Genomic DNA, 17,264 nt, shown 5'->3' with positions numbered 1-17,264 from the left:
TTCTCTGGGCCTCAGTTACCTCATCTGTAAAATGGGGATTGAGACTGTGAGCCCCATGTGGGACAGGGACTATGACCAACCTGATTTGCTTGTATCTACCACAGTGCTTAGTGCAATGCCTGGCATATAGCAAGCGCTTAATGAACATAGTTATAATGCTTTGTCATAGCACTCTCAGCAGGCAGTTGCCAAGGTAATAATAATTGTGGTATTTGTTAAGCGCTTACTCTGTGCCATGCACTGTACTAAGCACTGGGGTGGATACAAGCAAATAGGATTGGACACAGTCCCAATCCCCATTTTACAGATGTGGTAACTGAGGCCCAGAGAAGTTAAGTGACTTGCCCAAGGTCACACAGCAGACAAGTGGTGGAGCTGGGATTAGAACCCATGACCTTCTGACTTCCAGGCCCATGCTCTAGCCACTACACCAGGCAGGGTAGCCCCCTTAGTAACCATTGCAGTCTAGGCATCGTCCTTCACGCACCTCCACATTTTCATTGACAGTTACCAGTCTGAGTGAAAAATCTATAGGGCTACAAGATCTAGTTACTTTGGGATGGTGAATTATTATTTTTTTATAGTATTTGTTAAACACTTTGTACCAAGCACTGTACTAAGATCTGGGATAGGTACAAGCTAATCAGGTTGGGCACATCCATGTCCCAAATGGAGGTCAAAGTCTTAATCCCCATTTTACAGATGAGATAACTGAGACACAAAGAAGTGAAGTGATTTATGCAAGATCACACAGAAGACAAGTGGAGGAGTCAGAATTAGAACCCAGGTCCTTCTGACTCCCAGATCCATGCCCTATCCACTAATCCACATTCTGATCATAACCTTCTCACCTGCCTCCTCTTTCACTCCTCCCCCCTGTAAATCTATATTACTGCCCACAGAGACCTCCGCTCTCTCGACCCCATCCATCTCTCAGCGCAGCATACCCCACCTCACCTCCCTATCCTCTCTACCCACTCCTGATGACCAGATTACTTCTCTCAACTCCACCCTCTCTACTCATCTCAACTCACTCACTCCCCTTTCCCTTTGTCGCTCTCACACCACTAACCCACAGCCTTGGATCACTGCCACTGTCTGCCTCCTTCTCGCTTATGCTCGAGCTGCTGAATGTTGCTGGCTAAAGTCTAAACACCAAGCCAAACTTGCTCACTTTAAATTTATCCTTTCCTGCCTTAACTCTGCCCTCTTCTCTGCCAGGCAAAACTGTTTTTCTTACCTTATTGACACCCATGCACATCACCCCCGTCAGCTGTTCTGGACATTTAACTCCTTCCTCAGGCCCCCTGTTCCTCCCCCTCCTCCATCCCTCAACCTCAACGATGTGGCCACCTACTTCATTAGTAAAATTAATACCATCAGGTCTGAGCTCCCCAAAGTCACCCCTCTCCCTCCTCCATCCCCCCGGCTCTCAACCCTCTCTGCTACTTCCCCATCCTTCCTAGCAGTATCTTCAGATGAGATCTCCTCCCTCCTCTCAAGTGCCACCCCATCCACCTATGTTTCGGACCCCATTCCCTCTCATCTTATGAAAACTCTTGCCCCTTCCCTCCTCCCCTCCTTAACTAACATCTTCAACTGCTCACTCTCCACTGGTTCCTTCCCCTCTGCCTTCAAACATGCCCATGTCTCCCCCATCCTAAAAAAACCCTCTTGACCCCACTGCCCCTTCTAGTTATCGCCCTATCTCCCTCCTACCCTTCCTTTCCAAACTCCTAGAACAAGTCATCTACACTCGCTGCCTTAAATTCCTCAACTCCAACTCTCTCCTAGACCCCCTCCAATCTGGCTTCCGTCCCCTGCACTCCACCAAAACTGCCCTCTCAAAGGTCATCAATGAACTCCTTCTTGTCAAATCCAATGGCTCCTACTCTATCCTAATCCTCCTTGACTCCTTAGCTGCCTTCGACACTGTGGACCATCACCTTCTCCTCAACATACTATCCAACCTTGGCTTCACAGATTCTGTCCTCTCCTGGTTCTCCTCTTATTTCTCTGGCCATTCATTCTCATTCTCCTTCACAGGCTCCTCCTCCCCCTCCCATCCCCTTACTGTAGGGGGTCCTCAAGGGTCAGTTCTTGGTCCCCTTCTGTTCTCCATCTATAGTCACTCCCTTGGTGAACTCATTTGCTCCCATGGCTTCAACTATCACCTCTACATTGATGACACCCAAATCTACATCTCCAACCCTGTTCTCTCTCCCTCCCTTCAGACTCATATCTCCTCCTGCCTTTAGGGCATCTCCATCTGGATGTCTGCCTGCCATCTAAAACTCAACATGTCCAAGACTGAGCTCCTTATCTTCCCTCCCAAACCCTGTCCTCTCCCCGACTACCCAGTTGCTGTAGAAGCAGCGTGGCTCAGTGGAAAGAGCCATGGGCCCTGCAGTCAGAGGTCATGGGTTCAAATCCCAGCTCCATCAATTGTCAGCTGTGTGACTTTGGGCAAATCACTGAACTTCTCTGTGCTTCAGTTACCCCATCTGTAAAATAGGGATTAAGACTGTGAGCCCCCTGTGGGACAACCTGATCACCTTGTAACCTCCTCAGTGCTTAGAACAGTGCTTTTCACATAATAAGTGCTTAATAAATGCCATCATTATTATTATTGTTATCATGGCACTACCATCCTTCCTGTTGGTATCACCTTTGACTCTGCTCTCTCATTCATCCCAGACAACCAATCCATCACCAAAACCTGCTGGTCTCACCTCCACAACATTGCCAAGATCTGCCCTTTCCTCTCCATCCAAACTGCTACCTTGCTGGCTCAATCTCTCATCCTATCCTGACTGGATTACTGCATCAGGCTCCTTTCTGATCTCCCATCCTCCTGTTGCTCCCTGCTTCAGTCTATACTTCCCTATGTTGCCCGGATTATCTTTGCACAGAAACACTCTGGGCATGTCACCCCCCTCCTCAACTCCTCAAAAATCTCCAGTGGTTGCCTATCAACCTTCCAATCAAGCAAAAACTTCTCTCTCTCGGCTTCAAAGCTCTCCATCACCTCACCCCCTCCTACCTCACCTCCCTTCTCTCCTTTTACAGCCCAGCCTGCACACTCCGCTCCTCTGCCACTAACCTCCTCACTGTGCCTCATTCTCGCCTGTCCCATCATCGACCCCTGGCCCACATCCTACCTCTGGCCTGGGATGCCCTCCCTTCACACATTTGCCAAACTAGCTCTCTTCCTCCCTTCAAAGCCCTATGGAGAGCTCACCTTCTCCGGAAGAACTTCCCAGACTAAGCCCCCCGCTTTTCCTCTCCTCCCCTCCCCATTGCCACCCCTCCCTCCCTCTGCCCTACCCCCTTCCCCTCCCCACAACACTTGTGTATATTTGTACATATTTATTACTCTATTTATTTTATTAATGAGTGTATATAACTATAATTCTATTTATTCTGGTGGTATTGACACTTGTCTACTTGTTTTGTTTCATTGTCTGTCTCCCCCTTCTAGACTGTGAGCCCGTTGTTGGGTAGGGACCCTCTCTATATGTTGCCGATTTGTACTTCCCAAGCACTTAGTACAGTGCTCTGCACACAGTAAGTGCTCAATAAATGCAACTGAATGAATGAATGAACTGCTTTTCTCTAGAAAGAGTTGCACTTACCTGTGTTTCAAATGAGATTCAACTCTGAGTAAATGTAAGTGTGAGGTGTGAACATGAGCTTCTATCTGACCAGGGCCTGCATTACAGTGTCTAACGACCCCCCTTGATGTTAACCCTGAGAGCCACATTATAGCAGGATTTCACTGAATTATAGTATTCATATTCTGCATGAGGAATGTGGAAAAATGAAAGAGAAAATAAAAATCATAAGAACCCACATATATTATTTGAAGTGGTAACACATGTTTATTTTTAATTCATCCTCAGATTTTTCAGAAGAGAAATTACTCTGAGAGGTTACAAACCAATGAGTTCAATATGATATTTATAAAATGCCTGTATACACATTTACTTCCTACTCATGCTTCATTTGGGAATGAAAGTTTGTGTCATTTTTATCCTTCACCAACAGTACCTTCTAAGTGAGATGAAGCTTTAATATTAATTTCCTTTTTTCTGAATCTCCCTACCTCATCTGTCAAATGCCATCCATCTCCACTAATCTTTCTTAACTAAAGGAACATGAAAACAGTGACAGTTTTTCAGAGCCCATCAATCATACCACAATTTGGTCCCCAGACTGGGGTCGGGGACCCCTGAGACCTTGTTATGACTCTCGTAGCCACAGAACCCTAAGATGTTTCAGAAGAAGAAAGGGGTCAGAGTAGGTGGGCGAAGCCATTTTGCTCAAGTTGAGAGACATGGGGCTAAGTTTGCCAGTTATTTCATGGGAGTATGGAGGTGGAGCTGCCCAAAAGCAGAATCTCCTCCCCACACCTCCAGTGAGGGCTCAAAGAGCTCAAATTGGACCCAGGACCAGGACTTAGTGCAAGAGAGAAAAGTAACTTAGCTTGCCCTGGAACTGCAGGGTAGCAGTGTGGTCTGGTGGAAAGAGCATGACTCAGGAGATCTGGGACAGAGGTCTATGTCCCAGCTGTGCTACTTGCTATCTATGTGAATCTAGGCAAGTCACTTAAGCACTTAGTGCAGTGGCACATAGTAAGTGCTCAACAAATACCATAAAAAGCTTATCTGTGCTTCAGTTTCCTCATTTGTAAAATAGAGGTTGAATACCCATTTTCCTTCCCTTTTTTCCCAAGGCAGTCTTAGGGCCCAGGACTGAGATGGGCATATAGCTTGACCCCACTGGGGACAAGAGGAGCCTATGAGCCACTCCCAGGGAGGAGGAGGGAAACCCCAAGTGGCAGAGGATAAAGAATGGAGCCAACGTCTTGGGGTGGAACTGATGACTTGGCCCCTTCTGCATCAATCAATCAATCCGTGATATTTACTGAGCACTTACTATGTACAGAGCACTATACTAAACACTTGGAAGAATACAATGCAACAGAATTAGCAGACACATTCCCTGCCCACACTGAGCTTACAGTCTAGAGAGGCCCTCTCTCTTCTATAGGGCTTTTCACAAGCAAGAGGGAAGTGTACATTTCCCACTCCCCTTTGATCCCTGCTAGCTCTCTAAACTGCTAGCCATAAAAACGTGGTAAACTGGAATCAGATACAGGCTCCCTTGCCCAAGGAAGTCTGTTGCAATGCAGCAGTTGCACAACGTAGAACTGTGTAACTGTCTTAGAGTTATGAGCATGAAGTCACTTTACCCCAGTTGCTCTTTGACTGCAGCTTGTTTTTTTTCTTACTGGCTTTCATTCAATCGTATTTATTGAGCACATACTGTGTGCAGAGCACTGTACTAAGCGCTTGAGCACTGTACTGAGTGCTTGATGAAAAGGCAGGAAATATTTCTGTATTTGCATTATATAGTTCCAGTTTAATAGAACGTTTTCATGGAAATAAAAAAATAAATCTTTCCTCTTTCCTATGCCAGCTTTGTGCCTCCAAAAAGATACCAGATTGGAGCTCCTCTAGCCAAATTAGGCTCTATTTTAAAGGCTATCGATCTTTCAATATATCCACCTTACTCCTCAACAGTGTTATCCCTCATTTATTTTATTTATTACAGTTTCCACCCTGGAATTGGTATTGTGTGCATTTTATGCATTTTAAAAAATTGAACTCGTGGGGTTGGTATGAACTGAGGTTTAGTTAGAACTGGAGCTATCCCTCTTTCGAGGGGTATCCAAGACAAGCTAATTGGTACCTAATGCCCTTATCTGCACAATGCTTTCTTCAATAAAACTTAAATTATTTAGATGGTCTTGAAGGCAGCAAATGAGTTTAATACTCTACAAAGAACAGCACACAAATCAGCAGAGCAGTGGAAATTACAGTCAAAGGAAACGAAATAGTCAGGATCCTTTTCAAGGCAAACATGATCATAACAAAGGGAAATTATTTGTTGATAGTTGAATAATTTCACTGGGAAGCATCACTAAAGCTTTTAACTTCCATGCTCCAGGAGCTTAGAAAAAATCCAGTACCTTTTAAGTGTTTAATTTTAAAGGACCTCATGGGAGCTGGCCTCTAGCAGCATGACTGAAATCAAATGTTCTGGTTCATGTCTAAACAGGGGAGCAGGGGAGGGGCCTTGAATACAGCACCTAAAAAGCCTCCTGGATTACGCCTCCAGGGATGTACACAGACTTTCTGTCACTGTTCCAGAATGAATAACTCAGACAACTAATTAACAGTAGGCTCAAATAATTAACATCTGTGAAGCCAGACAGCTTTGTCTCAGGACCATTAAGAAGCAAATTCAAAGCTGAATAGTCCACTATGTAACCGCTTGACAAAGACTAGTTTGAAGCGATTCTTCTAGAGTGGAGGATGGCAAATAGCCACCTACTGGAAATGACTGCGCATTTGGCACAGTGTTCTACACACAGTGAGCACTTTATAAATGCCATTGATTGATTGATAGATTGACTGAAAGAACAAAATGCCTCGTGGTAGTGAGGTGGGAATTTAAAAATATTTTTATGGTATTTGTTACGCACTTACTACATGCCAAGCACTATACTAAGCTCTGGGGAGATACAAGATTATCAAGTTGGACACAGTCCCTATCCCATATGGAGCTCACAGTCTTAATCCCCATTGTACAGATGCGGTAACTGAGGCACAGAGAAGTTGTGACTTGTCCAACGTCACACAGCAGACTAGTGGCAGAGCTGAGATTAGAACTCAGATCCTTCTGACTTCCTTCTGACTCCCAGGCCTGTGCTCTACCCAGTAGGCCATGCTGTTTTTCACTTAGGTTGAATAAGATCATCTAAAACCAGGTCAAACCAGGCTTGTCTTGTCCTGTGCTGTCAAGTTGTTTCTGACCCATAATGACCCCATGGACACAGATCTCCCAGAATGCCCCACCTCCACCTGCAATTGTTCTGGTAGTGTATCTATAGAGTTTTCTTGGTAAAAATATGGAAGTGGTTTGCCTTTACCTTCTTCTATGCAGTAAACTTGAGTCTCTTCCCTTGACTCTCTCCCCTGATACTGCTGTCCTGCACAGGTGAGTTTTGACTTGTAGCAGATTGCCTTCCACTCGCTAGCCACTGTCCAAGCTAGGAATGGAATGGGTAGGCCTCTGCTTGATTCTCCCTCCCATAGCTGAGAGAGGTAGAGTACTGGAAACTCTGCAGATGTGATCCTGAGAGGGGCAAATCAGGCTACATAAGCAATTGAACCATAGAAATAAATACACTTTAACAATACTCACTCAGACCTGTTGTAGATACTAACAGGAATGATTAGCAATACCTCATATAAACACAGTTCATGTCTAGGAAGGTAAGTCAATAAGTGCATGTGAGCTGTGGGGATTTTAAGCTGCAGCATTATGTTCCTCAGCCTTTTTTCACTAGACTGCCAAGAAAAAGCACCTGTATTCCCTGCTACCTTCCTATTGTGACAACTAAGACCCCTGCTCCTGTTATTCTATATCAATCAATCGTATTTACTGTTTACTATGTTCAGAGCACTGTACTAAGTGATTTGGAGAATACAATATAAACAAAGAAATGATTTGAGGCTAAGACCAAAGTTACAGGCTTGTGACCCAGAGAGGATGGTAGTGTTCTATGCATGGGGAGTCGCGAGGGATTTAAGCTGAAGCATTGTCCAGCCACTACAAATTTTAGAACTTCAGGAAGCTTTGGCTACCACTGTACACTCTCGATGACTTGGGTGGCAGAATCCTGACAGCCTACAATTCCCCCTTTCCCACCAGACTAGATGGGGTTCTGTAATTTATGTTGTGTTTTATGTTGTTTTGTGTTTATATCATTTCATCTTTCCAACGGTGTCTTTTGCCAAATCCTCCCAGACCTTATTCTTAGATTATGAGTCCCTTGAGTTGGTGTTTAACCAATTATATTTTATTGTAATCTCCCAAGCTCTTAGTACAGTGCTCTACACACAGTAAGCACTCAATAAATACCATTGATTGAATGATTAACTCTCACCTGGGATTTTTTTCTCAGTGTTTAATACAGTGCTCTACACACAGTAAGAGATTAGTAAATACTATTACTACTACTAAGCAAAAAGAAAGCTACTGCCAAAGGGTACCCATATCCATTTATAGCAACTGGTTTAACTAAGTTCATTGAAACTGCCTTAAAGATACAGAAGGATCTTGTGGCGAGGTATGCATGGAGAAGGTCAATGTGTCCGAGGGCCATACTTAACATGCATTGTGCCTGCTTGGTTTTGAACATACCTCTGAGGCAGGCACTGAATGTGTGTGTTTGTTAGGGGGGGTCTTTACTGGTGTGGGGGTCTGATAATTGGCCCACCTTCTGTCCTTCTTTACTTCTAAGGCCTCGTGAGCTGGTTTTTCTATTTGGAGGGAGAGAGAAAGCAACAGTGAACAGACAGGAGAGTCAGAGGACAGAGGGTTCACATTCATATTAATGGGCTGAATAAGTGAGAGGATAGGCAACATGGAAAATGAGTGGGGAGAGAGAGAAGGAGAGGGACTATGAGAGGAGACAAAAACAGGAGAATGATATGCTGAGGGAGAGAAGGACAGAAAGGTGGAGAGTCAAAATCAGAAAATAAGGAGGGACAAAACATGGCAAGAATAGGGAAATACAACAGGAAATTAAGTGGTGGGCAAAGCAGGAGATTGAGAAGGAGAAACGGGGAGAGGGGCAAATGGAGGAAAGTGGGGCAGGAGGTTAGGGATAGAAAGAAGGTCAATCAGGTTGAAACAGGACTGTAAACTCATTATGGGCAGGGAACGTGTCTGCTGATTGTCTTGAATTGTACTCTCTGAAGTGCTTAGAACAGTGTTCTGCACATTGTAAGCACTCAATAAATGCTATTGACTGATTGAATGACAGGTATATATGAAGTAAGGAAGATGCAGGACCATAGTGGGAGAGAAGAGAACAACAGGAGGAGATGAGAGGAGTGCCAGGGAGATTATTTCAGAAAGAGACATTTAAAGAGGCAGAGGTAAGTAGAAAAGCTATCTATCCTAACTAAGCTGGATGGATCATGGGTTCTTTTGCTGCTATGTTACTTAAAATTCCAATCAATCACACTTCGAAACAACATTTGATGAAAATCCAAAACAAGTGATTTACTTCATTTTTTTTTCAGAGCAGGTACACACACCTATATTTCATTAAGAAATTCAAGCCACATATTTTCCATTCCATGGGCATCATCTGCAGATGGTCTCTGGAACTTATGACTCAAATATGCATGAATATTTGATACATTACTAATCATAGCTCCTGTTTGAAAGTGAATGTTCTTGATTAGTTGGAAGTTCACTGGAGTGGTGGACTCTGGGACTGGGAAAACTAGGAGTAGTGAAAGCTGAGGGATGGATGTCAAGAAAGGAGCGGAATGAACAATAGAAGAAAACTGATCATCATATTTTTCTTTTTTTAATCAACCTTTCTGAAAAAAGAAATAGAATAGCTTGAATAGTCTTTTCTAGGTCTTTACTGGGTCATGATTATATTTTTTCTACCTAATCTTAGGAAGATATGTGATTTATAAAAGCCTTTCCTTCAGCATAGACAGGACTGCATTTTTTCTAACATTATTTTTGGATGTTAAAACTTTGAAAATGACAATTAAAGTGAATTGTTTCCCAGTGATCTTTGTTTAAATGATAGCAACAACGTGGCAATTCAAGAAAAACTTCTAACTAGGTAAAACTGTGTGGTGATGTCATTAATTGACTGACCCAAGAAATTAGGGTGCTTTGAATAGTTTAGTTGAGAAGGTCCTGTTTCCTCCTGGGTTCCCTCAATGTCGTTACTGTTAAGCAGATTGAATTTTGTAGAAAAGGGACAGTCAAAAATCAACTGTTTTTGTTTGAGAAGGAAGAGGAGGTATAAATAGAGACAGACAGATAGACACACACACACACACACACACACACACACACACACAGCCCCCCCCCCCCACCCCCACCCCCCAGCCCAGGCCATATCTCCAGAAAGATGACTGTAAGACACTAGTGTGTAAACTGACTAATTAGTCCAACAATCAATCAAACTTATTGAGTGTTTACTGTTATGAAGAGCACTGTACTAAGCACTTGGGAGAGTACAATATAACAGAGTTGGCAGACCACGTTCTCTGCCCACAGTCCTCAAAACAGAGCTCTCATCTTTGACTTCTTGTATTCAAACAGTCCTCCCATAGTACACAGTTGGGGAAATATGGAAGGGTCTTCTGACCATAAACTCTGCATCAAACAGAAACTCCTTACCTGCGGCTTTAAAGCACTCGATTACCTTACCCCCTCCTACATCCCAGCCCACATGTTTTGCTCCTCTAATGCTAACCTACTCAATGTACCTCGATCTCGTCTATCTTGCTGCAGAGCTCCCACCCATGTCCTGCCTCTGGCCTGGAATGCCCTCCCTTTTCATATCTGAAAGAAAATTACTCTCCCCCATGTCAAAGCCTTATTGAAGGCACATCTCCTCCAACAGGCCTTCCCTGACTAAGCCCTCTTTTTCTTTTCTTTCACTCCCTTATGTGATGCCCTGACTTGTGCTCTTCCTCCACTCGCCCCAGCCCCACAGCACTTATGTATATATCTGTAATTTTATTTATTTGTATTGATGTCTGTCTCCCACCCCTCTAGACTATTAGCTCATTGTGGGCAGGGAATGTGTCTTCTATATTGTTATACTGCACCCTCCCAAGTGCTTAATAGAGTGCTTAGCAAACAGTAAATGCTCAACAAATATTACAGACCGAATGATTGACTAAACTTTGATTGGATAGATCACAATGCATGCAGGGTCACAAGTTCATTCATTCATTCATTCAAATCATATTTATCGAGCACTTACTGTGTGCAGGGCACTGTACTAAGCACTTCATTCATTCAATCATATTTATTGAGCACTTACTGTGTGCAGAGCACTGGTTATGGGTCTTGTGCAGAGTATTGGTCAAGGTGTGCACACTACTCAATGTCTGGTTCTTCAAGACACTACTCAATGTCTGGTTCTTCAAGAATGCAATGCCTACATTAATGGATAACTTAATCTAATAATAACAATAATGATAATTGTGGTATTTGTTAAGCATTTACTATGTGTCAAGCACTGTATTAAGCTCTGGGATAGATACAAGATAGATAGATACAAGATAGATACAAGATCTCATATGGGGATCAAAGTCTTAAGCAGGAGGGAGAAAAGGTATTTCATATCCATTTTGCAGATGAGGAAACTGAGGCACAGAGAAGTTAAGTGACTTGCCCAAGGTCACACAGCAGACCTGTGGCAAATCTGGGATTAGAACCCACGTCCTCTGACTCCCAGGCCTGGGTTCTTTCCACTAGGCTACACTACTTCCCAATTCATTCATTCATTCAATCATATTTATTGAGTGCTTAATGTGTGCAGAGCACTGTACTAAGCAGTTGGGGGAGTACAGTACAACAATAAACAGACACATTCCCTGTCCACAATGAGCTTACAGTCCTAAAGGGGGGGAGACAGACATTAATATAAATAAATAAATTACAGATATGTACATAAGTGCTGTGGGGCTGGGATGGGGGAAGAACAACAGGGCGACGCAGAAGGGAGTAGGAGAAGAGAAAAGGAGGAGCTCAGTCTGGAATCTATTTCCAAATACCCAGGTTGGTGCTCTGTACATATTAGGCATTCAATAAATGCTGTTGATACTGATTCTTGATACATCTCATGCACTTTTAATTTCTGAATTCTGATCCACAGCATAAAATATCAAGCTAATAGCAAATCCTTTTAGTATAAGAAAAGCAACACTTTTGAATTGGTACAAAGCAATTCACATTTCTAAAACATTTTTTAATTTCTATAACATAACATGCATTATTAGGACTTTCAGTTCCCTTGCTCCCAACTGCCATTCCCATTCCTCACCTTCCCCTTCCCCTCTCCCACCCAGCTGTTTCCCTCCCTCTCACCCACCAAGACCACTCCCCCTCACCCCCTGCCAAGGATTCCTCTGTACCAGCGCAGGTCCTCCGCTTCTCCCTCCCGGCCCCCTCCCTCCCCTTCTCCCCGCCCCCACCCCATTCCAGTTCTCCTTTCCCATCTCCACCTCCCTTCCCACTCTCCCCGCCCAGGCCCCCGCCAACTCATCCCAATCCAAACCCTCCCCACCCCTCGCACCCTTCCCCCTCCCTCCCCACCCTCGACAGCTGCTGCCAAGTGTGGCCTCTGGAACCCCCGCTCCGTTTTAAGTAAGACCCCTTTCATCCTGGACCTTTTCCTTTCCAGTTCTCTACTCCTCCTCGCCCTAACTGAAACATGGCTGTCGCCGGACGACACAGTCTCTTCTGCTGCTCTCCGCAGTGCAGGCCTCTTCTTCTCCCACTCCCCCAGACTCACCGGAAAATGAGGAGGTGTCGGTTTCCTTCTCGCCCCCCAATGTCGCTTTCGCACTATCCCTCCTCCCCCTTCCCTTTCCTTCCCTTCCTTTGAAGCCCACATCATTCGCCTCTACTACCCCCTCCAGATTCTTGTAGCCGTCATCTACCGCCCTCCCGGCCCCACTTCCAACTTCTTTAACGACTTTGACCCCTTCCTCACCTTCCTTCTCTCCTTCTCCATGCCCACTCTGATCCTCGGAGACTTCAATATCCACATGGATATCCCTAACGACTCCTCTGCCGCCCGCCTTCTATCTCTACTTGATGCTGCCAACCTCTTCCTCCACCCCACCTCGCCCACTCACCAACTTGGTCATACCCTCGACCTCATCATCTCCTACCGCTGCACTGTGTCCACCCTCACCAACTCTGTAATCCCTCTCTCTGATCATAATCTTCTCACCTGCCTCCTCACTCACACTCCTTTCCCCTGTAAATCCGTATTACTCCCTCACAGAGATCTCCGCTCTCTGGACCCCACCCATCTTTCGGAGCACCTCCCACCCCACCTCGCCGCCCTCTCCTCTCTACCCAGTCTTGATGATCAGATTACTGCTCTCAACTCTACCCTCTCTACTCAGCTAGACTCACTTGCTCCCCTTTCCCTTCGCCGGTCTCGCACCACTAACCCACAGCCCTGGATCACTGCCACTGTCCGCCTCCTTCGCTCTTATGCTCGAGCTGCCGAACGCTGCTGGCGAAAGTCTAAACACCATGCCAACCTCGTTCACTTCAAGTTTATCCTTTCCTGCCTTAACTCAGCCCTCTCTTCTGCCAGACAAAACTATTTCTCCTCCCTTATTGACACCCATGCCCATCACCCCCCACCAGCTCTTCCGTACATTCAACTCCCTTCTCAGGCCCCCGGTTCCTCCCCCTCCTCCTTCCCTCACCCCCAACGATCTGGCCTCCTACTTCATTAACAAAATTAAATCCATCAGGTCCGACCTCCCCAAAGTCTCTTCCCCCCTTTCTCCATCCCCCCGGCTCTCAACACTCTCTGCTACTCTCCCATCCTTCCCAGCGGTATCCTCAGAGGAACTTTCCTCCGTCCTCTCAAGTGCTACTCCGGCCACCTGTGCTTCTGACCCCATTCCCTCTCATCTTATGAAATCTCTCGCTCCATCCCTTCTCCCCTCCTTAACTTCCATCTTCAACCGCTCACTCTCCACTGGTTCCTTCCCCTCTGCCTTCAAACATGCCCATGTCTCTCCCATCCTAAAAAAACCCTCTCTTGACCCCACCTCACCTTCTAGTTATCGTCCCATATCCCTCCTACCATTCCTTTCCAAACTCCTTGAACGAGTTGTCTACACTCGCTGCCTAGAATTCCTCAACAACAACTCTCTCCTCGACCCCCTCCAGTCTGGCTTCCGTCCCCTTCATTCCACGGAAACTGCCCTCTCAAAGGTCACCAATGACCTCCTGCTTGCCAAATCCAACGGCTCATATTCTGTCCTAATCCTCCTCGACCTCTCAGCTGCCTTTGACACTGTGGACCACCCCCTTCTCCTCAACACGCTATCTGACCTTGGCTTCACAGACTCCGTCCTCTCCTGGTTCTCCTCTTATCTCTCCGGTCGTTCTTTCTCAGTCTCTTTTGCAGGCTCCTCCTCCCCCTCCCATCCTCTTACTGTGGGGGTTCCCCAAGGTTCAGTGCTTGGTCCCCTTCTGTTCTCAATCTACACTCACTCCCTTGGTGACCTCATTCGCTCCCACGGCTTCAACTATCATCTCTACGCTGATGACACCCAGATCTACATCTCTGCCCCTGCTCTCTCCCCCTCCCTCCAGGCTCGCATCTCCTCCTGCCTTCAGGACATCTCCATCTGGATGTCCGCCCGCCACCTAAAGCTCAACATGTCGAAGACTGAGCTCCTTGTCTTCCCTCCCAAACCTTGTCCTCTCCCTGACTTTCCCATCTCTGTTGACGGCACTACCATCCTTCCCGTCTCACAAGCCCGCAACCTTGGTGTCATCCTCGACTCCGCTCTCTCATTCACCCCTCACATCCAAGCCGTCACCAAAACCTGCCGGTCTCAGCTCCGCAACATTGCCAAGATCCGCCCTTTCCTCTCCATCCAAACTGCTACCCTGCTCATTCAAGCTCTCATCCTATCCCGTCTGGACTACTGCACCAGCCTTCTCTCTGATCTCCCATCCTCGTGTCTCTCTCCACTTCAATCCATACTTCATGCTGCTGCCCGGATTATCTTTGTCCAGAAACGCTCTGGGCATATTACTCCCCTCCTCAAAAATCTCCAGTGGCTACTAATCAATCTGCACATCAGGCAGAAACTCCTCACCCTGGGCTTCAAGGCTCTCCATCACCTCGCCCCCTCCTACCTCACCTCCCTTCTCTCCTTCTACTGCCCAGCCCGCAACCTCCGCTCCTCCACTGCTAATCTCCTCACTGTACCTCGTTCTCGCCTCTCCCGCCGTCGACCCCCGGCCCACGTCATCCCCCGGGCCTGGAATGCCCTCCCTCTGCCCCTCCGCCAAGCTAGCTCTCTTCCTCCCTTCAAGGCCCTGCTGAGAGCTCACCTCCTCCAGGAGGCCTTCCCAGACTGAGCCCCTTCCTTCCTCTCCCCCTAGTCCCCCTCTCCATCCCCCCCTTCTTACCTCCTTCCCTTCCCCACAGCACCTGTATATATGTATATATGGTTGTACATATTTATTACTCTATTTATTTATTTATTTATTTATTTATCTTACTTGTACATTTCTATCCTATTTATTTTATTTTGTTGGTATGTTTGGTTCTGTTCTCTGTCTCCCCCTTTTAGACTGTGAGCCCACTGTTGGGTAGGGACTGTCTCTATGTGTTGCCAATTTGTACTTCCCAAGCGCTTAGTACAGTGCTCTGCACATAGTAAGCGCTCAATAAATACGATTGATTGATTGATTGGTTGATATTACTATGTAAGATGAATTGAACAGAGAAGTTGTGTGGCATTTAGTTTTGATAATATGTCAACTAACCTTTTAATAATAATAAACTGTACTTTCTTTTAATACTAATAATAACAATTATGGTATTTATTAAGCACTTACTATGTGCAAGGTACAGTACTATTCATGGGGTGGATATAAGCAAATCAGGTTGGACAGTCCCTGTCCCACGTGGGGCTAAGAGTCTCAATCCCCCATTTTACAGATGAGGTAACTGAGGTCCAGAGAAGTGAAGGGACTTACCCAAGGTCACACAGCAGACAAGTGGCAGAGCCAGGTTTAGAACACATGACCTTCTGATTCCAGGGCCAGTGCTCTATCCACTACGCCACACTTCTTTTAATCAAACAGTGTTTGGTATATCACAGAATAGGGCTTTTCCCCACTATCAAAATGTTTTGCCAAAATTACCTAGTGTAAAACAAAAAAAGCGAGATGGTGATTTTTAGCAAAGAATGAAACACCAGGAAAATCACAACCTAGATATGTATTAGTTCCCAGTAGCCACATAACTCTTTTAATTAAATATTCCACATAATTAGGAAGGTAATATAAAATACATATGAGTTAAAATAGGGGAAAATATTGTCTTTTAAAGCATATCTGCAGATTAATGAATGTAGTAATTATTGACTGAAGATAGGGTTGTTAACTGAGAAACGCGTATGGAATAGATTGCTGATTTAAAATACGATTTTTATAATACTGTGTAATAGCTAAGTGAAAAATTTGGCACATCTCCCTACAATAATCCCTATTAAATGTTTCTTTATTCATGAAATAAAGTCATCAGTCAATCAATCAATAATTCTTATTTAGCACTTACTGTATGCAGAGCATTGTACTAAGCACTTGGGAGAGACAATATAACAGAGTTGGTAGATGTGTCCCCTGTTGAGCTTACAGTCTTCTGACTTGAACAGAAATGCACTGTTAATCATTAGGTGGCAAAAAATTCCATTTGTTGTGGACTATAGTTTTAAGTACAGTAATATTGAATGCAAAGTTAAATTAGACCACATTGTGATTTCAGGGAGTGTAAATACCATGAATGTTTCATGATAGCATGGCACTAACTAATGAAGGGTAAAAAATATTATGCAACAGGATGTTTATTCTAACCCATCATACAACCACAAATGTGCTAAAATGAAATACATTAAAGTATAATGAGCCAGATTCCACACAGCCCAAATCATTCTCAAATAGTAGGCCAAGTGCTGGAGAGAAGCTCATAAATTTTTTCAGATCCTCAGGGAATCATTTAGTGCTGGGATGATTTAGGCAATGATGGGCATCTGGCTGATGCCAGATATGAACAGCATTTCTGTTCATGTCAGTCATTTATTTTTTTATTTGTCTGTCTTGCCCCTGTAGACTGCAAACTCGTTGTGGGCAGGGAATGTGTCTACCAACTGTGTCATATTGCACTCGCCCAAATGCTTAGTACAGTGCTCTGCAAACAGTACATGCTCAGTAAATATGATTGATTAATTAGATATTATAAAAAAATCAACAGCAAGTCAGCTTTCCAAAGTAAAATGTCAGCATCAATCAATCAGTAGTATTTATGGAGCATTTACTCTGTGCAGAGCACTGTAGTACTGAGTGCTGGGGAGAGTACAATAGAATTTTTAGGTGTAATCCCTGATAATAACAATAACAATAATTATGATATTTGTTAAGCGCTTACTATGTGCCAGTCACTATACTAAATCCTGAGGTGGATAAAAGCAGCTCAGATTGGACACCATCCCTGTCCCATGTGGGGCTTACAGTCTCAATCCCCATTTGGCAGATGAGGTAACTGAGGTACAGAGAAAGTGAAGTGACTTGCCCAAGGCCATACAGCA

At 44.9% G+C, this 17,264-nt stretch overlaps 1 non-coding gene across 1 annotated transcript; it reads right to left on the bottom strand.

Annotated features, from left to right (window-relative positions):
- Positions 1-7,075: 7,075 nt before the first annotated feature.
- Positions 7,076-7,213, bottom strand: LOC119920627. The gene has a single exon (XR_005448358.1). It is a non-coding gene; the product is annotated as a small nucleolar RNA SNORA7 (small nucleolar RNA).
- Between the last annotated feature and the right edge of the window lie 10,051 nt (positions 7,214-17,264).

The sequence above is a fragment of the Tachyglossus aculeatus genome, chromosome X1 (genome assembly GCF_015852505.1).
Source record: "Tachyglossus aculeatus isolate mTacAcu1 chromosome X1, mTacAcu1.pri, whole genome shotgun sequence".
NCBI lineage: Eukaryota > Metazoa > Chordata > Mammalia > Monotremata > Tachyglossidae > Tachyglossus > Tachyglossus aculeatus.
The sequence above is the reverse complement of the archived record's forward strand: the minus strand, read 5'-3'. Positions and strand labels throughout refer to the sequence as shown.